This window comes from Globicephala melas, chromosome 11 (assembly GCF_963455315.2).
Source record: "Globicephala melas chromosome 11, mGloMel1.2, whole genome shotgun sequence".
Classification (NCBI taxonomy): Eukaryota; Metazoa; Chordata; class Mammalia; order Artiodactyla; family Delphinidae; genus Globicephala; species Globicephala melas.
Genome location: NC_083324.2, coordinates 92,715,376 through 92,738,215, shown reverse-complemented (window position 1 = coordinate 92,738,215; position 22,840 = coordinate 92,715,376). Strand labels below are relative to the sequence as shown.

The 22,840-nt window shown below is 44.5% G+C and overlaps 1 protein-coding gene across 9 annotated transcripts in view; it reads left to right on the top strand.

Moving 5' to 3' along the window:
* PHACTR1 (phosphatase and actin regulator 1) overlaps positions 1-22,840 on the top strand; it is a 539,914-nt gene that overhangs the window by 497,848 nt on the left and 19,226 nt on the right. The gene's annotated exons all lie outside the window — the stretch shown is intronic.

Below are 22,840 nucleotides of genomic sequence, written 5' to 3'. Positions count from 1 at the left end.
AAAATATTCCATTTCTTCTGCAGGATTGCTTTTATGGTCCCCTCTTTTTCACTCATCAAAGTCTTAGAAATTTCACTCGACTAAAGGTTCAAGCTGAGAGGAAGATTTCTAGGGAGAATAAGCACCTGTAGAACAATTCCCATCATCCAGTAGAATTGAGAACCTATATACCTAGGCACTGTGGTTTGCTTAAGCACAAAGCAATCGAATAAGTGGACTTTTCTACTAGACTGTGCAACTAGAAGACATCAGTGGTGGGTAAAGTTGCCTCATTACTGAGCTGGGACTCTTCTTGAGTGATTGCCCCTATGAGTGGGTATTACAGACACAGGCAAAGCAGTATGTCATATTAATACGTTAAACACTTACGTGTGTGTTCATAACCTAGTGCATCTTTATGTGGTGTTAGCTAACATCTGTGACACACTTATTAGCCAGGCATTCTTCTAAACATTTTATGTGCGTTCGTTCATTTAATCTTTGAGCTTCCCTATGAAATGGACATTTCTATGCCCATTTCACAGATGAGAACACGAGAGAGAACTTGAGTTACCTGCGTAACGTCAGACAGAATGGCTGTGGAGAGCTCCCTCTTGGCCATATATGATGCTGCCTCTGTAATGATAGTCACCAGGTGAACCTTCACTTTGGCCCAGGCACCGTGCTCGCTGTTTGGATGCAGTGTGTAGAGGTCTCCCAGGGTTTCCTCCTGACTTTCCCACTTACTGCCCCATAGCCTCGTGTAAGTCACTTATTCTCTTCCCCTGTGTTTTGTGCCTTTATAAGATGGGGAGTTGCAAGAATTAAACAATATAAGTAAAGCACTTAAAACAGTCTCTCTAACTTCCTCTAGGGAGCCTGTCCCATGGTGGAAGAGCCTGACTTTAAACACTTCCTTCTGTTGAAGTGAAATCTCTGTCCATGCATTTCCCACCCATTGGTCACATTCTTTTCTTTCTGCAGCTACCTCACTCCTCTTAACACACATGCTTTCGGGCACTTGGAGGCAACGGTACTGGCTCCCCAAGTCTCCTTTCCTACACTGCATATAGCCGCATTCTCTCTCTGGGGTTCAGTGGATTGGGTGGATATAGTTCTAGGCTGCTTCCTGAACCAGCTTGTTCAATTTTACACCTGATACAAATAGGGCTCTCCATTGGGGGACTAGAAATAAGAGAAGAAGCAGATCCTTGACCCCAGCCCCTCTTCCCAAAAGTTCATTTCCATTATCCTTTGACTAGGACAAAGGAGCATGGGTATCCTTTATTCTAGTTCTTTCCCTCACTTCCATTTTCCCAGCTTTGTGACGGTATAAGCAGAGCCCCAGGATTGTGGGGAAAATTGAAAACTTCTCTGCAGATGTATGTGAGATGCCAACACATCTAGCTGCCCAAGGTGGCATCTTCTGTGGAGAGAGAGACAAAGGTGGGAGATATGGAAAGCAGATGTGTGCAGCCGGCCACTCTGCTTGTCCACCACAGAGCACCATCCACCTGGAGGAAACTGACAAAGCGAAAAAGGCCATTGTCCCAGAACACGCTCCTAAAAAGACACAGCCCAGCTTCTCATGCCTGAATCCATACCAGCATCCCACCACGATTAGCACGTGGCTATGGCAGTGACACAACCAGAGGTGGGAAGAGACACAGGCCACCATGCACTGCAGGAAGGTCTCTGCATTTGAGGATTTATCCTTGGAAATCATCCCTTTCCCAACCTTTCCTCTTCTGGATTCATAAAATCCACTGAGCGTTCACCATAGTGATGTCTATTCCCAACCCTCGTTCACCCTGGTCAGTAGAAGAAGACACACTGACCAGGGAGAGAACGATGGAGGTAGAGAGGACAGCATTGGGCATATTCCAAGTGTTGAGCTCTGACTCCATTTCTTCTTTGTTCACTCTTTCAACTAGGGAGTTTATTTCCTTCTGGTCTAACCCTTGGCATCTCAGCCAGATTACAGGAACTGGGCATCAGGAAAGGACATCAGGAGTGTTGAGCAAGTCAACAAAGTTGTACAGAGTTCAGCAAATCTGGTGGGGAGGCCTAATCCACGTCTCAAGGTCTTCTTTAGAAAGGAATTTTAAGGACGATTCTCTTTTGAATGAGAACCCAGCTTGGTGCTTCCAGCCACTCATTTATCCTGAAGCCAGGGGAGAATGAAGGAGAAATCTGAGAACCGGAAGGTGACCATGGTAGAGAGAGAACTAATCTGAGGCCCAGAGCCTTGGCTTCTAGCTCTGGTTCTGAGGGTTTCCTAAGCAGATGTTTGCTCACTCTGGGTCTGCATTTCCTAATCTGAGGGGATTAGGTCATCTGATCACTTTGTGCAAACCGTGAACTTCATTATCATCAAAAGTAACTAAAAGTCTGCAGGAATCCGTTGTAGAGTTTGCATCTCCGAAGCTACAAGGCTGCGGCTTTCTTTGGCTGTTATGTGAGGTAGTGAGATGTACTGGAAATATCAAGCTCTTCGAAAAGCCTACGGCCAGGTCTGCGGTCCTCGCGGAGTGAGCAAGATAGAAAACGTAATTTTAGTCTGACAGTTTTAATAGCATAAAAGAATAATGTAGCACTCCAAGGATAATCCCAAACTGGGGGAAGGGAGCAGAAACATCAAGTAAAATGATGTCAAGTATTAAGGGAGAGTTTCTACCTAAGAATGCCAAAATATTGTTCTTCCAAAAACGTTTTCTCATTGATGCTATTGGGCAGACTCTCCTAAACCTCGGTCGTCAAGTCATCTGGGTGCTTTGATGGTAAATAACTGTTTCAACCAACCGCCATTTGAGAAGTGAGGGCTGCCCTTGAGACATGAACGTTGTCAGCTGGGTGTGCGTTTCTCTGCTCCTTGTGTATTACAGACTCAGGCCGGTTGCAGAGAACCAAGGGGTCAACACGTCCGTCCGCTGGGGTGTCCGAGGGATGAAATAGTAGAACTTCGACTTAAATTTATTTTATGGCATTCTTTTTAAGTCGATTGTGTCTGTGTTATAATGCACATATATATCAATGCAGTAGTATCAGTACTTGTATATAACTTATAAATAAAGAAATGGCATGTGTGGGGATACGTGCTTAAAAAATTAAATTGACCGAGTTCTCAAGAAGCTTCGAGCCCACAGGTCTGAGGGTCCCTTCTTAGGGCTGCGTGAGCAGGTCCTTTCCTCTCCAGGGACCTCTCTAGTCAGTGGAAAGGTAGAGACCTCAGGGCCATCCCTCACCCCTGCAAAGCCCCCAAATTCAGGATGCTGCTGCTTTCTCTCTGAGTCTCTTCTCTGGGCCCTTCAACCTGAACCCTAGGAGGTGGTCAGCCTGTGTGATCTTAGCTCTCCAGTCCACTTTCAGCTCCCTTCATTTACCAAGCTTTTTACTCCCCTAAGATTAATATTCATCCCACATGACTCCATGTTATTTATTTGAAATACATCTTACTACCCCCTCCTCCCCCCCCAAAAAAAATCATTATTTAAAAAATTAGACATGGAGACATACTTCTCAGTGTTCATAGTGAGGATGACCTCTTTCTTGATCAGTCAGGGGACAGCTGATATGGCCTAAGCCACTTACTTTCCAGCTTGGGGCATTGATTGAAGAAATGACCCCCCACACACAACTAAAGGATGGCGCTCAAGACCATTGGGAATGGAGTTTTGAGGGACTAAATAGAAGTCTGATGCCTAAAGGAGTTGTCCTTTTGCTTCTGAAACATCCTTTAGAAAGTGAATCATCCTGTAAGTCACTAAGACTACTTATTTTTTTAAAAAGGAGCTAAGACCCTGAAACGTGATCTGTTCTTGGTTACTCAACAGCCAGTGCGCCTAAGCCTTCTCTTGGGAACAGCCAGCCTTTCAGACCCAGCTGTCCAGTCCTCTCCAACTGAGGCCCCTCCCTCAGTCCCCTCCAATACCTTCTGTAAGGTTTGGATCAGACAGGGGGAGAGAAAGCCTGGGAAGGACAATAGAATGGGAGGTGCCTTGCAGTATACGTAAGAGTATATTAATCTAAATTAAGCTCAGGAATAAATAAGGATTCGGGCAATTTGCCTCCGTGACATACTTGTTCCCCTAAAATATCTCTTCACCCTTAAGATATCCATGTCCCACTCGGGTGAACTGTCATCATCTTTTTTTTTCCTTTTTTTAAACTTTATTTCTATTATTTTATTTTTTATACAGCAGGTTGTCATCATCTTTTTTGCAGTCATGGTTGACCACGATGTTTTCAGCCTCCCTCTGAGCTGGAGCAGGCATAGCCCTGCCTTAAAATGGGAAGCATCCCTACGGGGAAACTCTTTGGAAACCGTGCTGGGTTTTGGAAAGGATGTTTCTCCTGTGATGTCCTTTTCCTAGGCCAGACATAGCTGGTGGTTCAGGCCACTCACCTATGATTCTTGCCAACAATCAAAGGAGATGCTGACTTAATTTCAGCTGCTGGGAGTATTCATTTTCTAGGGCTACCATAACTGAGTACCACAAACTGAGTGGCTTCCACAACAAAACTGTATGGTCTCACAGTTCTGGAGCCTGGAAGTCTGAAATCAAGGTGTCGGCAGGGTTGGTTCCTTCTAAGGGCAGTGAGGGAGAATCTGTTCCAGGCCCCTCCCCTGGCTTCTGGTGGTTCACTGACAGTCTTTGGCCTTCCTGGTCTCTGCTTTCATCTTCTCCCAGCGTGTGTATCTCTGTGTCCAAATTTCCCCTTTTTATAAGGAAAGCAGTCATCTTAGATTAAGGTCCAACCCTCATCCTCTTGTTTTAACTTGATGACCTCTGTAAAGACCCTATCTCCAAATAAGGTCACACTCTGAGATGCTGGGGGTTAGGACTTCGACATTTGTATTTTGGGGGGATACAATTCAGCCCATACCATTTGGGGAAGCATAAAGTGGGTCTACCTAGAAAAGGAGCCACAAACTCAAATGCACACCTGGGGCCAGGCAGGTATTGAACATAAGGGAAGCAGGCAGTTCTAAGATTGTTAACAGGGAGTGCTGGGAACTGGGGTGAGATGGAAAGTCCATCCTTTATCAAAAGGGGTCACCACTCTTCAGCTTCAGTCCCCTCTTGTTTTGGAGAAATGAAAGACCAGTTTGTCAGATCTTATTTTTAAAAAAATCTGGATTTTTTTAAAATGAAAATTCCGAATTTGTTAAACATTGGACAGACCAAGCAGAATATAATTATGGGTTACGTTTAGCCCCGGGATCGTGTCTCAGCCTGTGCCCCCTGGATATAGTCTCTGACCTAGAAACCATAGGTTTTCCTATCTACCGTACAGTCCTAAGTTCTATGGGCGCGCACTGTGCACTCTGACGACATGAGATGGAACTCTTCCGTGTGTGATAAATGTCAGTGTGAGCATGTGCATGTGTCTCTCTGTAGCAGTTGGGAATTCACATCTTCTAGGGTCCAAGTTAATTTGAATGTGGTTATGTGGATTAATCACTAAAGCAATATATACTCTATTCCTAGAAAGAACTTGGACCCAGCTTTCAGGAGTTTAGTCAGTTGGTTTTCAGAGTGTTTGTGACTATGGAAAAACACATTAAGTTGAATGAAGAAGTTGGTTGAAATAGCTGTCACTGCTTTCTTTTCCTTAATGCGTGTTGAGTCTGGGAATCAGAAGGGTTTAAGGTTAAAGCACTGGTAATTGTTGATAGTTGGAATCTATACATACAGCATGAGATCCACACCAAGCATCATAGGGCAGATGAGATGTAGGACCCGCCTTTGAAAATTACCAATATTCTCCCTCTTCTTTCCTCCTTGGTATCTATGATGGCCGCCTCTTATATAGCTGTTGTCTTTGCGGTGGCAGGGGGGTGGGGAGTGAGATAGGGGAGGTGGAAAAGTGATGACCTGATCATCCCCATGAAACCTAATGTGTTATTCTCTCTTATTCAGAATTTAATATGCTAGAAAGAAAGAGTATTCTAAACCTGTATTTTATGCTCCTAAGTAGTTCACACTATAGGCAGAATATAAAATAATATGGGGCTTCCCTGGTGGTGCAGTGGTTGAGTGTCCGCCTGCCGATGCAGGGGACGCGGGTTCGTGCCCCGGTCCGGGAAGATCCCACATGCCGCGGAGCGGCTGGGCCCGTGAGCCACGGCCGCTGAGCCTGCGCGTCCAGAGCCTGTGCTCCGCAATGGGAGAGACTACAACAGTGAGAGGCCCGCGTACTGCAAAAATAAAAATAAAAAAAATAATAATATGTACAGAGGATTATGTGCTGCTTTAAATCATAATACAGTGTTCAAGGGAGAAACTTGAAATCCATTTTTCATGCTTATAGCACAGGCAATAAAATGCAGTAGTCCTGACTTCTGACTGTAGCTTGCATACTGTTGGTGGTTTGGGAAAATCAGTGTTATGAGTCTCGATACACCGAAGCCTAGTTCCAAGGTGGCAAATAGTATCTCCCCCCAAATCTAAGGGCTGATGGCTAAGTGTGAGCTGGTACCTTCCCAGGCTAGGTAATTTCTTCTGCTGCAAAAGCACTTTCTAAAAAACGGAATAACAATCAAAGGCTCTATGAATTCAGTTCAACTTTGGCTGACTGAGGGTGCCCTGGACGTGTGTCCCTGTGAATCACTTGAGAGAAAGAAGGGAGGAAAATAGACCTGAGTGAAGTTTAGGAGGAGCTTCCTTGTCCGCCTGGCTTTTGCAGCCTTGCAGCAGCATCTGCACCCTCCTCACCTTTGACTGTGATGAAGGATGGAGTGGAGAGGGGACCAGAGAGGAGAGCAGAGAGGGAAGAGGGCACTTGTGGGCTTCCCTGGTGGCGCAGTGGTTGAGTGTCCGCCTGCCGATGCAGGGGACACGGGTTCGTGCCCCGGTCCGAGAAGATCCCACATGCCGCGGAGCGGCTGGGCCCGTGAGCCATGGCCGCTGGGCCTGCACGTCCGGAGCCTGTGCTCCGCAACGAGAGAGGCCACAACAGTGAGAGGCTCGTGTACCGCCAAAAAAAAAAAAAAAAAAAAGAGGGCACTTGTGTCCGCTCATCTTCACATCCACAAAGCCTGGGAGGGAATGGCTCAGGTCAGTGGGCTTTTTCTGTGGATTCTGAACCCTCCCATAAAGAAAACTGAAATTAAGTAACAGTCACCAAGCTGAACTGAGTGATCAGAACAAGCTAAATCGGGTGAAATAGGACGAGAATGGAGTTATTGAATCCTGCAGCATTTGCATAACTGACATGTGGAATCTTCGAGCAGCTCAGTGGCTTTCAGATCATTTGACATCTCCCATTAACTCACTGGGCAAAATAGAAAATCCTCTCTTAAAAGCCCTCCAGAAAGGCTGACATCTTCTAAAAGGTGCTGAGTTGAGTGGAGGCTACAGTGTGACCTGACTGATAGAAAGTTAAGGGCAGCTACACATCTGTTTCTGTTTGTTTGTCTGTTATTACTGATTGCCATTCTTTTTTTTTTTTTGAATTTTATTTATTTATTTTTTATACAGCAGGTTCTTATTAGTTATCTGTTTTCTACATATTAGTGTATACATGTCAATCCCAGTCTCCCAATTCATCCCACCACCACTACCACCCCCTTCCCCCCCACTTGGTGTCCATACGTTTGTTCTCTACATCTGTGTCTCTATTTCTGCCCTGCAAACCGGTTCATCTGTACCATTTTTCTAGGTTCCACATATATGCATTAATATACGATATTTGTTTCTCTCTTTCTGACTTACTTCACTCTGTATGACAGTCTCTAGGTCCATCCACTTCTCTACAAATGACCCTATTTCATTCCTTTTTATGGCTGAGTAATATTCCATTGTGTATATGCACCACATCTTCTCTATCCATTCGTCTGTCGATGGGCATTTAGCTTGCTTCCATGACCTGGCTATTGTAAGTAGTGCTGCAGTGAACTCGGGTGCATGTGTCTTTTTGAATTATGGTTTTCTCTGGGTATATGCCCAGTAATGGGATTGCTGGGTCGTATGGTGGTTCTGTTTTTAGTTTTTTAAGGAACCTGCATACTGTTCTCCATAGTGACTGTATCAATTTGCATTCCCACCAACCGTGCAAGAGGGTTCCCTTTTCTCCACACCCTCTCCAGCATTTTGTTGTTTGTAGATTTTCTGATGATGCCCATTCTAACTGGTGTGAGGTGATACCTCATTGTAGTTTTGGTTTGCATTTCTCTAATAATTAGTGATGTTGAGCATCCTTTCATGTGTTTTTTGGCCATCTGTATGTCTTCTTTGGAGAAATGTCTATTTAGGTCTTCTGCCCATTTTTTGATTGGGTTGTTTGTTTTTTTAATGTTGAGCTGCATGAGCTGTTTATATATTTTGGAGATTAATCCTTTGTCCATTGATTCGTTTGCAAAGACTTTCTCCCGTTCGGAGGTAGAATGAGATGCTAATTAATTTGTTTGTGGTCATCATTTCACAATATAGACATTTATGAAAACACCACATCGTACACCTTAAATATATACAATTTTCATTTGGCAAAAACAACAATAAATAAAAGGCTTTTCACATTGGCTGAAGGAAGAAGGTAGCCAGTTGGCGGTTGCTGTGCAGAGTCATGGTTCATCTGAAGGGAGCAGATCATGTGGAAAGTTTGTGAGGGCCTGTGCTGGGGCCGACATCACTACATGCCCATGAGCTGTGTCAGTGAATGGACTGCTCCTGAGGGCCAGGAGATCAAAATAATCTCCATTAGAGAAAAATGAGGCCCAAAATAAATACTGCTCATGTTTAAAGAAAAAACTAGCTTAAGTACAACTGGGAGATCTCAGAAAGGAACAGTGCACCTTGAGCTGAATAAGTTTGTTTTCTGTGGGTTTAAGGTTCACTTTTCAGGGAAACAAGTTACTAAGGGAGACCATGGAACCTCGACAAATTGATTCTGTTGGAATTCTTTTAGAATTGATGGTGCACAACACTGTATGAGGTATCATTTAAAAGGTAGCTGGAGGGAGCTCCCTGGCGGTCCAGTGGTTAGGGCTCAGTGCTTCCATTGCAGGGGACATGGGTTCGATCCCTGGTTGGGGAACTCAGATCCCACAAGCCCTGCAATGTGACCAGGAAAAAAAAAAAAAAAAGGTAGCTGGATAATCCTCCTTCAAAGAGATTAGTCAAGGTTACCCATCGTTCTCTGTTTTAGCCTGGGAAAGAGATACTGATGGCAGGTTCTGTGGGGCAAGTGGGGGTCCTTCTGGGCCACATCCTTTTATTGGTGGGAATGTATTTTAGACTATTTCTCTTTCCATTTTTTTTCCTTTCAATGTTCCTGGGAGAATGCGGATGGGACAGGGCTCTGGATAACTTAATCACTGAATAATCTAAACATTTATGTGTTAATAGGAACAACTTCAACTTGAGTTGTCAGACCATTTTTCTTGTAACATATTTTTTTTCTTTCCTACAATCTTTTGATCCCTCTATAAACTAAAACAGTCATAAGGATGTGTCATTGCTATCAAACTTTTATTCATGAAAGGAGCTCTCAAAGCCATTTGTGAATCTGCTGGGAGGCAATGAATAAACAGTGAGTTAAATCATCTTACGAAGCACCAGACTTTGGTTGAAAGATGCTTCTGTCACCTGGAATAGTACTTCAGAATCTGGTCTAGTGCTTTCAGATTAGCTTATTTGGAGGTTTTTTTTCCCACAGTGAGCTTTGTACCTATATCACAAGGAGTCTATTTGTGAGTTTCTTTACCTCCTTCACAATTGCATCTCCTGAATGACTGCCTCTAGCACCCTTAATTTTACAGTTAAAGAAACTGAGGCCAAAAGAAATTAAGCTGCTAGCCAAGTTCATACAGTTATCTGGCTACACTGGGATCTGAAACCAAGACCTCTGACCCCAGCCAGTGCTAAAAATTAATATCCCCCAGAAAGGGGAGAGATGTATTCCCTTCTCACTGGAAGAAACAGGCCAGTTATTTGTTAGAAAGTATGACAAGTCATAGATCTCAGTTGATTTTCTCAATTCATGTCTGAAAGAGAGAGAAATGACTCAAAGGTTTTGAATTAAATCTTTAAGAAACATTTTCAGAAGTTAAAAAGCCCATGAATAAGGAATCTGTGAATCCTCTCATAGGTAGTTTCTTTCCTGGGCACTGTTTCCTCCTCAATCCCACATAGCTAAAAGAACATTTAAATGAAGTGCCCAAGTGAGAGACATTTCCCCATCTTAATAGTTAATCACAGCTGAGAAAATCTCGTTAATAATTTTTGAAGACTGATCAGGTACTTTTGAAGATTCTGTATCTGATGCCTTAGTTTGGAGTTGGCCTGTTCTAGTGATTCTGTCATTCAGATGATAAGTGAAGCTCTAATCCGTTATACTTAGGAAGATTTCTTTGTTCTTTGTTTCAACGGTGAAGTTGGCATTTCTCGTCTCCAGGATAATTTCCATGGTATGTAGAGTACTTTCTCCCTCATCCACCAACTTTGGCTGCAGGTTTGATTGAAGGTGATTTTTCGACAGCTCTCCTTAGACCTTGCACACAGTCCTGAATATTTAAATAGCAGAACTGGATTACAGCTGAGACATTTGCACAACAGTTGTTTTTCATAGGTCCCCTCACATCTTTGTTGACTGGCAAAAAAAAAAACCCTAACTCTCATGCAAAATGCTAATAAGAGTAATTCATTTTATTTATCTTCATTATATTCATTTCACTCTTCTTGGTTTAGAATGCAAAGATTTTTAGAATAGCCTTGAAAATTGCATATATGCTAACTAAACAGTGATTTTTTTGACAGAATATAAACAAGGGAAGTCATCCAAAGATACAAACCCTGGAAAATCGCTTTTCCCTCTGATTCCGAAGGCAGTTCCTTTGAAATATAAGTGAATACGCTTCTATTTTAGGAAGTGTGATCATGAAAATTTTATGTTCTGTGCCCAATGAACCACTAAAACAATAGTTCTTCAAAACGGGCAGCCTTATTAGTGCCTTGGGAAAAAACAGCAGGCAGACAGATAAATACTGGGTCGTGACAGGTGATCAGTGTGTTGAGAAGAGCTTTACCTACGGTCAGTCCAAGCCTCCTTTGGACTCTTATGATTTTCCTTGTGTTGCTCGTCTGCGTATTGTAACTTATCAAGCTCCCCCTTGAAAGATGCTGAGAGAGGTCATTACCTCTTCCTGTGAGTTAAAATGAGAGCTGCCCTCCCCAAATTTGATTGAACCAATGAGTCTGCCACCTGCACATTCCACCCCAAGCTGCCCAGGCAGTGTCCCATCCACGGGAAGCCTTCAGCTCACCCTCCCTGAGTGACCTGGTACTTCCTTTAGATTCGCGGAAGCTGAGTGAGGCTGAGCGGGTACCTTCTGCCTGGAGCCTGCTGTGTCCACGCAGCACATCCTCGGAGCATTTCTCCATCTCATTTCTCTCGCGCGTTACCCTCTCTCCTCACAGTCTTTAACCACATGTAGCCATTTGGGGCCACAGCCTATGAAATCTGATTCTCACCCCACAGTCAACAGCAGCACCTGGGTAATACTCAGGCGTTTCCCACGAAGGAGCTGTAAATTCATACAACTTTGTCCAGGCAGAAATAAAATAAGCTTATTCATTAAAAAAAAAAAGCATATATATAATGTCAGGTTTAGCCTACCTAAGAAAGTAGCTTAAATTTGTCCTGCATTTACATTGTGTGTTACATGGTATGTTTCCTAATTGATTAATAATAGAATGCTGATGTATGTATGCACACACACACACACACACACACACACACACGAGAGAAAAGGATATGGCCTACTGTCCACCACGCTGGGAGCTAAGGATCCTATGTTAGACATGTGCTACGAATTCATGGTCTCTTTTGGGGAACATACTTGAGGGGATACAGTCTCTTCTTACAAGCTACCTGTCTCCCAATCCATTGTACAGATAAGGCCAAGAAATTAGTAAACGCGTTTATTATATTTGTTTCCTGTATAGTCAAGGTAAAGTCGGTTGAAGCAGCCGTATCACGCTCCATTTTTACATTCTTTTTCTTCTCTGCCTTTCCCATATTATAGATCCTTTCCTAGACAAATAGACCCATTCCATTATTAGAACTCCATTTTTCCTGATTCTTTTAGAATTAACAAATAGATTTTCAAAAAATGCAAAAGTGCAAATCCAAACTGGTTAGACATTCCTAAAATCCACCATGCTGCTGGGGGAAAAAGATGTGTGTGTGTGTGTGTGTGTGTATATATATACACATACATACATATATATGTGTATATATATACGTATATATGATGTCTGTTACATACATATATATGTGTATATATATACGTATATATGATGTCTGTTACATCATATATATGTATTTTATGGAATTTTATCATGGTTAAGCACTTCTACTTTAATGAGGATACCTATATTCTTTACCACTCTTTTGTTCTACAGGACTAATGGTTTTAAAATGAAGCTTTATGTTAAAATTGTGGCGTCACAGATGAGGAAACAGTATGGAAATGAGACTTCTAACAAAGGAGAATTATAGAAAACCTTGCAAAGTCAGATGATCAGCATCCCCTCTACTGGAGCCTCTGGGACTCTTTGGGGGTTTTTTGTGTTTTCATCTCCAGGTTTCTAAACAGCGTGAAATCTCATCTGAGCTGGAGTTGTGATTTGTTCCAGAAATAGGAGCTCAGGAGAGGCCCTGAGAGGCAGCTGTAGGAAAATAGCTGTAGTCCTGTTGAATGAAGAGGAGAGAAGGGGCTGGGCATGCTTGACAGCTGTCTCCCAGCCTCTGTCTCACATAAGACCCTTCAGCCTCTCCTTGGGAGGTGCTGATGGCCCCAAGATGGCAGATTGGCCTTTGGGGGGAACAGGAAAAGAGCATGAGCTGCACAGACCCTGTAGGTCCTGGAGTCGCCCAGGTGTCATAGTCAGAGCAGGCACAAGAGGAGGCATCAGGGGACCTACTTCCAACTCTCCATCCCTTGCCTTGCTTTGGAAAGTAGTCAAGCGTTTTATACATTGTTTATTGACGCCCAACAAAGCAAGGCATTGGGGAAATCTGGAACCACAGTATTTTGTGGATGAATGAGTGGATGAATAAGTATATATTCTTATGACATTTCTGTATTGTCTAGACTGCACAAGTCATCCTAACCATGATACTGTCCAGGACAGTCACTCAACAGTGAACCCCGGAGTTTCCTCTTTGAATCCCTTTTTGTCCTTGTTCCAGAGATCTGTTCATCAGAAGCAATGTTCTTTAAAGAAGTAAGGACAAGAAGTACAGGGGTACCTGGGGGAAGGCTCAAGTTAAGAAAAGAATATCCAGGTGCCGGTGCCCTTGTTCTCACACTTGAATATGCATGCAGCTCTCCTGAAGATCCGTATGTCGTCATGTCCTGTGTCTAAACAACACAGCCTGCTGGGTTCCACCCAAACGTTCCTAATTCAGTAGGTCTGGCACCCAAGAATTTGCCACAGTTAAGGAGTTCCCAGCTACTGCTGAAAAATGACCTAGGAAGCTTTAAAAAGTATATTAACAGTGCTTTACCCTCAGATATTCTGACTTAATTGGTCCAGAGCGTGGCCCAGCCATCGGTCTTTTTTAAGGTAATATGGGTTATTCTAATGTGCTACAAGATTGAGGACCACTGACTCAGAAACGGCAGAGATCAGGAGAACAGACAAAACGCTATAGGAAGAGGACCAAGGATGAGCTTGAGTTGACAACTTGAGGATATTTTTTGTTCCCACTTGACTGGTGAGGTGTGTGGTGCTTAGGGGCTGTACTGATGCACTTATTATCAGTGTGGTGGATGAGGCGTGCTCAAGATGGAAGGACGCGGCAGAGGGAGTGACCAGTTGTGCCTGGTGGAATCAGAAAAGGCATCCTCCCCCATCATGACAAATGTCCCCAGACATTTCCAAATGCACCCTGGGGGGCACAGTTGTCCCTGGTTGAAAACCAGCACAATAGAGTGGTGTGGACAGAAGCCAGATTGTGATGGGCGGTTGAGACCTCAAGAACATTCAGCTCCAGGCACGGGACCCTTCTGAGTGGGGGGTTTCTCTGCAACTGCCCAGGTCGTACACTCATGAACCAGCCCTGGTGGTGGATGGGCAGACATGGCCGCACCTCACAGAGCTTCAGCTCTGGGCTCCAGTGGACGAGATGAGCAGTAGGAAGAATAAGAAGCACCAGGATACAAGAGACACAGGACTATTGTCATAGACTGTGAAAGCACCTTAACCAAAGGCTGAACAGAGGAAGTGATATTTGAGGTTTAAGCTGCAATCTTGGGGATTATTGTCGGTTCGCCAGATAAAGAGGAAGAGAAAGGATATTTAGATGTAAGGAAGGGCATGCAAATCTGGAAGGAACCAAGAGGAGGTAGGTACGACTAAAGAATAGGGCGGGGTGATGCTTGGCAGGCGGCCAGATCACAAAGACCCTTAGAGGACATTTGGGTATTTTGACTCCTCCCTGCAGGCATCGGGAAGGTGTGCATAGCTTTCAAGCCGGGAGTGCAGGGATCAGATGTGCCCCTTAGAAAGACCATTCTGTCTGGGGTGGAAGAGGATAGGGTGGCAGCATGGGGGAGATGCTGGAGGCCTGTTTTCTGGAGGAGGTGGTGATGGGATGGAAGGAAAGATGGTTGGGACTTGGTGGTTGAGTGACCCCCGGGGGTGAAGTACACAGGGGATAATTCCCAGTTTCCTGGGCAGCTCCCTGGGGGTCAGAATATTATTGGTAGACAAAATAATGTGTCCAGTTGGCAAAACTACCTTCACAGGAGGGGAAGAAGGTAAATTAATTCCTTTGGGACCCTTTAAGTTTGATGGCCTGTAAGAGTCTAAGAAGGCAGTTGGAAAGGTGTCTGGAACTCAAAAGTACGATTAGGGATATGGAATCTGGAGTCCCTGGCATGCAGATGCTAACTGAAGTCGTGAGTGTTGATGACGTCATCCAGGGAACATGTGTGGCATCAGAACTCGTAGGATCTGGGTTAGATAATTACTAAATGAGCACCTGTGATGGTCTCGGTGGTCTCCTAGGAACTGGCGATGTAGTGATGACCAGGACCAGACAGAAATGCCCCAGGCTTCATGGCACTGACAGGTCCTAGGGAAAGATGCCAAAGGAGGTGCAGGGGATGGAATTCAGTGCTTCCCCCCTTTACCTGGCCCCAGCGTGCTTGTCTAAGATGGGGGGGAACCCCCATCTTCTCCTGCCTTAGGAAAGAGGACCTGGCTTTCTGTCAATCTCCACGAGCACCTTTGCCTTTTCTCTTTCCAACTGTCTGAAAAGGCAGTTACCTCCCTCTGAGATGCAGCAAACAAACCGAAGTCAATTCTGCTTTTCTTTTTTCCTGAAACGCAGATACAGCTTCAGAGATCCAGGCTTTGAAATCAGGGCCCTCCAAACCATAAGCAGTTGTAAATACTAGTGAAAGCGGTGACCTTGCTGTTCCGAAGCCTGGAGAAGGCTCGTTAGATCCGTGCCGCAGAACGAATCCTTGTCGGCGTCAAGTCAAACCAGCAAAACCTACAAGGGTCGTGTCACTTCTCTGGGGAGATGCTGTAATGCTCGAAGACAGCTCTCCGCTGCTCTGCATATATTTAAAGCATCTTCCTGCTGCATTTGCTAGCAGTCTCCTCCTTCCAAGGCCAACACCTGAGTGCCATTTGTTTGGGGTTGGTTGGTTGGTTTCACAGAAAAATGTTAGCTTGTTTGCTTTTCTCTTATGGTCAGTGGTGTCGATGGAGTTGTTCAGACTGATAAAGAATAAGATCCATTCTTACATTTTGAAAGAAAATAAAAGGCTCGTGTGTGGCAGTGGATGGCAAGTGGCACTTAAATGGGAGCCAGTGATTTTCAAGTTCACGGTGAGTGGAAATCACTTAGCCGTGATCCACGGTAAAGGAGAAATCATTTGAGGCGTGCAAACAGTTTTGCTGCTCAGAGATGTTGTGTAAACCAGGGTCACATATATAATAGCAGAGCTAGTTAAACACATCACTTGAAAGGACATTAAACCTTTACTTTCGGGTAATTCACTCTATATAAATGTTTAGCTCCCAAAAAAGGAGTTTCCTGTGTCATCTAGCATGTGAACGGTCATGTCTAAATATCTAATCAGGAAAAATTTTAATTTAATGTTAGTCTAAATCAGATACAATTACTTAAATCTACTGTCAAGGTGAGGATAGCGTAAGAGATTCAGTGCATTCAGAAGGCATCTCTGCTTTTCTTCTCGGAATTATTAGCTCCTCGGGATTATTCATAAAACTGCCCATTTCATTAATACGGTCATCGTGCCCTTCTGCTCAGCTTTCTATTAACCAAAGCTTGCACACAAGGTAGATCTTAAAAGGAACCAAGCAGGGCTTTCCTGGTGGCGCAGTGGTTGAGAGTCCGCCTGCTGATGCAGGGGACACGGGTTCGTGCCCCGGTCCGGGAAGATCCCACATGCCACGGAGCAGCTGGGCCCGTGGGCCATGGCCGCTGAGCCTGCGCGTCCGGAGCCTGTGCTCCGCGACGGGAGAGGCCACAACAGTGAGAGGCCCGCGTAATGCAAAAACAAAAAAACAAACAAAAGGAACCAAGCAGATGGCTGCTTCACCTGGTGAAGATGGCAGGCTGCCCCGGGCGTGCCCCTAAAATTCTGGTGACTGAAGCTAGAGCTTTACCCGTTTGCTCGTGAACTTGGCTCTGTTCAAAGACAAATCCCTCAAGGAAAGGTAATATTTTAAACTAGTGTAAGTCATCTTTATTACAGTCCAACTTGAAAGAATAAGTACAAGCCATCAGTTGGGAGCACCCTTTTTTCTTCCGATACCAAACAGACAAACCTCCACACGGCGCACTTTCTCCTGCAGCCTCCTGTCACGGTGAAGGGCTGTCCCTCCTCCAGTTGAAAGATAAGGTCTTCTCTGCCCCTAAAACCCCAACCCCTCCTGCCTTCTCAGGACTCCTGCACTGTCCGTGGAGCCTCTGCCCTCCTTATATATTTAGCTTCTCACCGGCACCACCACCACTTAATCTGGGTTCTTTCTGTTAAACATGTCAGTCTCCTCCCATTAAAAAACTATAAACCTCACCTGAGCCTCCTTCACCTCCAACTCTCTGGTCCCTTCAAAACCAGGCTTCACGGAGGAGGCCTTCCTACTTGTTGTGTCCATTTTCTCACCTCTGTTCTCAACCCACTGCAGCCTGGCTTCTGTCCCCACCACCCCCTGGAAGAGTTCTAGGTGAGCTCGCTGAGAACCTCCCCGGTGCTAAACCCAGTGGGCAGTCTTTCCAGACCTCGTCTGCCCACTTCATTGGCCGCGCGCGTCTTCCTCTGCCTCCAGGATGCCATGTTCTAATTTTCATCCTGTCTCCGTGCCCTGCCCCTCCTCTAACTCCCTGGCAGGTGTGTCTTCCTTAGTCTGAGAATTAAATATTGGAATTTTGTAAGGCTCCATCCTAAGCCCTCTCCTCTTCTCTTTCTATGCTCTCTCCATACCCCTGACTTCAAATATTATCTAATTGCAAACTAGCCACAGATTTCTGTCACTGGCCTAGCCATCTCCTCTCCACCGAGCTCTGTATATCCAACTGCCTACTGGATGCGTCCACTTTGACGTCGCACAATCACTCTGACTCAACAGATCTAAACTCAGACTCATGGTTCCCTTCCACCCTTCCCTTGTCCTCCCCCAAAATGCCCCAGTTCCCTTCCAGTGTTTCCCGCCTTCTGGGTGAGTAGCATATAACCATCTGTCCAGCTGCGTAAGTTATGGAACCTAAGAGATATCCAATATACCTCCTCCTTCCCCCTCTGTCCGTAGGCGCTGTGTCTCCATGGTCTGTCAGCTGGACTCCCTAAGAACTTGCACATCGACCATCATAGCCTAGCCCAGGTGTCCGTCATCCTCTACCAGGTGTGCAGTAGCCTCTGAGGCTCCTGTTTAAACTGCCTCTCACGTCTCCCAACCCATTCTCTGTACAGCAGACAATGTGATCTGTTGTAAACCTGAAATGTTCATTTGTTCCTCCCCTCTCCTATCCTTAAATGTAAACTCTTCAGTGACTTCACTTTGCTCCTTGGGAGATCAGATTCCTTAACATAGCCTCCATGGGCACATGGCCTGGCTCCTGGCTTGTTTCCCACCATCCTTCTTCCCATTGCTTTGTCCATTCCAGGAACCTGGCTTCCTCCATCCTCCAGATCTGCACCCAGACACAGTATCACTTCCTCTGGGAAGCCTTTCCTGACCTCCTAATTTTGTCAGGTCCCAGTATCACTGCCCCAGATGCCTCACCATGGAACCTCTTACTAGAGTTTTATACTTCTTTCTATGACCATGTGAATTTTTTTTTAATTTTTTTGGTAGTTTTTAAAAATTTTTTTTGAAATATAGTTGAAATAGATAATCAACAAGGACCTACCGTATAGTACAGGGAACTCCACTCAATATTCTGTAATAACCTATATGGGAAAAGAATCTGAGAAAGAATAGATATATGTATATGTATAACTGAACCACTTTTCTGTACTAACTAACACTGAAACTAACACAACATTGTAAATCAACTGTACTCCAGTATAAACTAAAAAATTAAATTAAAAAAAGAAATATAGTTGAATTACAATATTGTGTTAGTTTCAGGTACACAGCAAAATGATTCCGTTATACACATATATATTCTTTTTTTAGATTCTTTTCCATTATAGGTTATTACAAGATGTTGAGTATACTTCCCTGTGCTATACAGTAGGTCCCTGTTGGTTATCTGTTTTATGTATAGTACTGTGCATATGTTAATCCCAAACTCCTAATTTATCCCCCTGTCACTATGTGATTAATGACTGCCTCTCCCAGCCTCTTCCAGTCTCTAAGTTCCCGAAGGGCAGGACCTTGATCTGTTTCTGCCAGTCCCCGATGCCCAGCACAGAGCCGGCACTCAATAAATAATTTGTGAAACGAATGAATGAATTTACATTTGAATGTGGCTAAGTATATAGCATCTGTTTTAAGAACCGGTCTTGACAGGAATGACATAGAAAGAGTGATGATGTAATTCCAAGAACCTGAGAGGGGAAGGGTCCAGGAGACAGAACCCTGACAAAAACATGATCCCCTTCACAATTTTGCCTGGCGCCCAGCCCGCCTCGCACACATCTGCTGATCTGTTTTTGGCTAACCCTCTTGCTAGCCAAGCTGAGACACTGAGAGAGTCTGTAGCGTCTTCTAAACTGCCATGAGGGTCTAAATCACGTCCAAGTTGCCGGCCGTTTCGAGGGCATTCTATTGCAGTCTAGCTCCTGAAAAGTATAGCTCCAGTTTCAACCTGCAAATTTTCATCACTAACGCGCACCTCTAGGCTTTGAGCTCCTAAGAGCTATCAGTGCTCAGTCCTCAGTGAGGTTCTTAGTCAGCGTTGGGTAGATGGGTGGATGAAAGAAGGAAAACAAAAGTGGGGATTCTTACGACTTGATGATCTTATCCAGGGGTCTCAAACTCAGGGCCAGGAATGATTGGAAAGGAAGAAAGCAGGACAGGTATTATCTGAGAGAGGGTTGGGGACCGGGCTAACTAGAACAAACATACCCTCTCTAAAGGCATTCAGGGGGGCAAAAACTGTAACCTCTGAGCAAGGAGAAGAACTTGCAGAGTCAAATGCAACCCACTGGACATCAGTTTGCAATTTCTGACGCGTAGGGTACTATGGTTGTGGTAGACAGAATATCTCCCCCTCCCAAAGACATCCGTGTCCTAATCCCCAAGCCTAGGAGCCTATAACCTTTCATAGCAAAAGGGACTTTGAGGCTGTGGTTAAGAATCTTGAGTTGAACAGATTATCCTGGATTATCTGGGTGGGTCCAGTGTTATCACAAGAACGCTTGCAGTCAGTCTGAGATTGGAAAATACGACACTGCGGGCTTGGAAGAGGCACAGGGAAGGCAGGGCACTTCCGGAAGCTGAAGAAGGCAAGTGAATAGATTCTTCCCTTCCTCCAGAAGGGGTGCAGCTCTGTTGACTCCTTGGTTTTAGCCCATAGACACGCATTCCAAACTTCCGACCTCCAGAACTGTAACATAATAAATTTGTGTTGTTTTAAATCACTATATCTGTGGTACGTTGTTACAGCAGCAATAGGGAACTAGTACACTGGTTAAGAGTGTTGAGACTGTTAGAGCCCGGGTGCCTGGGTTTAAGTCTTGGCTCTGCCCTGTGCTAGTTCTGTGACCCGGGACAAGGTATGCAACTTCCTGTGCCTCCCTTTTCCCCTTTGTGCAATGGAGATGCTGATAGTACCACCTCCAGGGGCTGACCTGAAGATTAAATGAATTAATATGCGTGCAGTTCTTAGAACCACGCCTGTACTTCTTAGGCATTAAATCAGCATTAGCTTATTCAATTACTCTTGTTATTTGCAGAGAAAAGAACATAGGGCTGAGCGGGTCCAATACCTTGTCCAGGTGGGTTCAGGGCAGAGCCAGGAGTGGAACCCAGGTCCCCTAACTCCTGAGCTGTTTAGCACTTTGTCATTAAGCCACAATATCATTTTCCTACCGAATCTCATTTTCAAAGTCAAAACAACTAGTTATAATACGTGCCCTTCGGGAGGGCTTAGCTACATTTTATATCTGTGATTAGCCTGGATGTCCTCAGACCCTTTCGAGAGAAGTGAAACGTAAATAGAAGGACTCATGTGAAATCATGTGTGTTTAATGATAAGGCTGCCTAGTTAGTAGCAGCATTTTCTCTGGTTAGATTTCAGTTACGCATTGTTTTGTCCCCTTCAAACATGTCACATAAGAAGAACAAAAACAGAAAAAGGCCAGAATAGAAGCAGGCAACGCATCTGGTCCTGGGAGCCACGGGCCGCTTAGCACAAGCCAGTGAGGGAACCTTCTGCAGACACTTCAGGGCATAAGATTCCAAAACGCTGCCCGCCCCCCACCTTCTGAGATGCAAACTCCGCCTTGAGTCTGGAGGGCTTCTTCAAAACATACGGCCCCCAAACCCAAGCTTCATGTAAAAACCTGGGTTTTACTAAATGGTCCCAGAAAGGTGGCTGTGCGTCCCTACCAAAGAAACCAGTTTTCTCAGGGAAAATAAATTGAAAGGTGAGGCAGAGCCTCTAAGGAACTCATTCTAAGTGGAGTCAGGAGTTGCATTCCAGACCTATGACACCAGCTTGCCCAGCTGGGTAATCTCAAGTTGCTTCCTACAGTCTGAGAATGCTGTTTTAGAAAGGACAGGAAGACTGCTGAGTCCAAATTTGGAACCTCCAGCATTGTGAATTTCCAGATACCCAGAGGGCCCTTATCAGGGTGGATAAGTAATCCCTTCATGGGATGTTTTGAGAAGAAAATGAAGAATAGACGTGAAAATGTTCTTACAGACTTAAAAACACTTTGGAATACCATTTCCAGCAGTTTCCAGGGTGCTAAGGGGTTTGCAGACAGGTATCTGATCAAAACTCCTTTCTCTGGCATTGAGGCCCATTCCCTGTCTACAGCCTAAGTGGTGATGATATTGGGGAATCACAGAATCAGCTGTCAGTGAGCACTGGGTTTAAAATAGTTACACTTGGCAACTCCGTGGACTTCTTATCTTCACTCTGGGTCTCCAGAGTCCATGGTGTAAACATCTTGCCAACAGTACACGCCAGTTGCCGCTGTTTCGGGAGGGACTGTAGCCTCTGCTGCCGGGACGGCACTCTTTTTTACCCCTTAGTCCCGTTGGAGGACTCAGAGGGGCCTCAAACTCCTTCCACAGTTTTCTCGTCTCACACACACCTCATCCCAATGGGGGAAGCAGAATGCTGAGTAATTAACTGCAGGATTGTTAAATAATTTTCAAGAGCCTCAGAAACACAAACATCTCTGTGATGCTGAGGCCCGTTGTGTGATCATTCCTGGAACTTTATCCGGGCATGTGGTTCTCTTTTTCTTTTTTTTAAATATAAGTTTCAGGTCTACAGCATTATAATTCAACAGCTGTATACACTGCAACGTGATCACCACCACAAGTCTAGTTACCATCCGTCACCATACAGTGACCCCCTTCACCCATTTCACCCCCCCCCAGGTCCCCTTCCCCTCTGGTAACCACTGATCTGATCTCTGTGAGTTTGTTTCTGTTTTATTGTGTTTGTTCGTTTCTTTGGGGTTTTTTTAGATTCTAATAGGAGTGAAATCATATGGGATTTGTCTTTCTATGTGTGACTTATTTCACTTAGAATAATACCTTCAAGGTCCATCCATGTTGTTGCAAATGGCGAGATTTCGTTCTTTTTCATGGCTGAGTAATATTCCATTGTGTGTATGTACCACATCTTCTTTATCTATCAGTGGACCCTTAGGTTGCTTCCATATCTTAGCTATTGTATATAATGGTGTAGTGAACATGGAGGTGCAGATATCTTTGCAAATGAGGATTTTCCTCTTCAGATAAATACCCAGAAGTGGAATAGCTGGGTCCTATGGTAATTCTAGTCTTAATTTTTTGAGGAACCTCCATACTGTTCTCCATAGTGGCTGCACCAGTATACATTCCCACCAACAGTGCACGAGGGCTCCCTTTCCTCCACATGCTTGCCAACATTTGTTTTGTGTGGTCTCTTTGATGATAGCCATTCTGACGTGTGAAGTGATATCTCATTGTGGTTTTGATTTACGTTTCCCTGGTGATTAGTGATGTTGAGCATCTTTTCATGTGCCTGTTGGCCATCTGTTTGTCTTCTTTGGAAAAATGTCTATTCAGATCCTCTGCCAGTTTCTTTTTGTTGTTGTTGTTTAGCCTTTTTTTTCTTGTAAAGCAACATATTATGTTTATTTATTTATTTAACATCTTTATTGGAGTGTAATTGCTTTACAATGGTATGTTAGTTTCTGCTT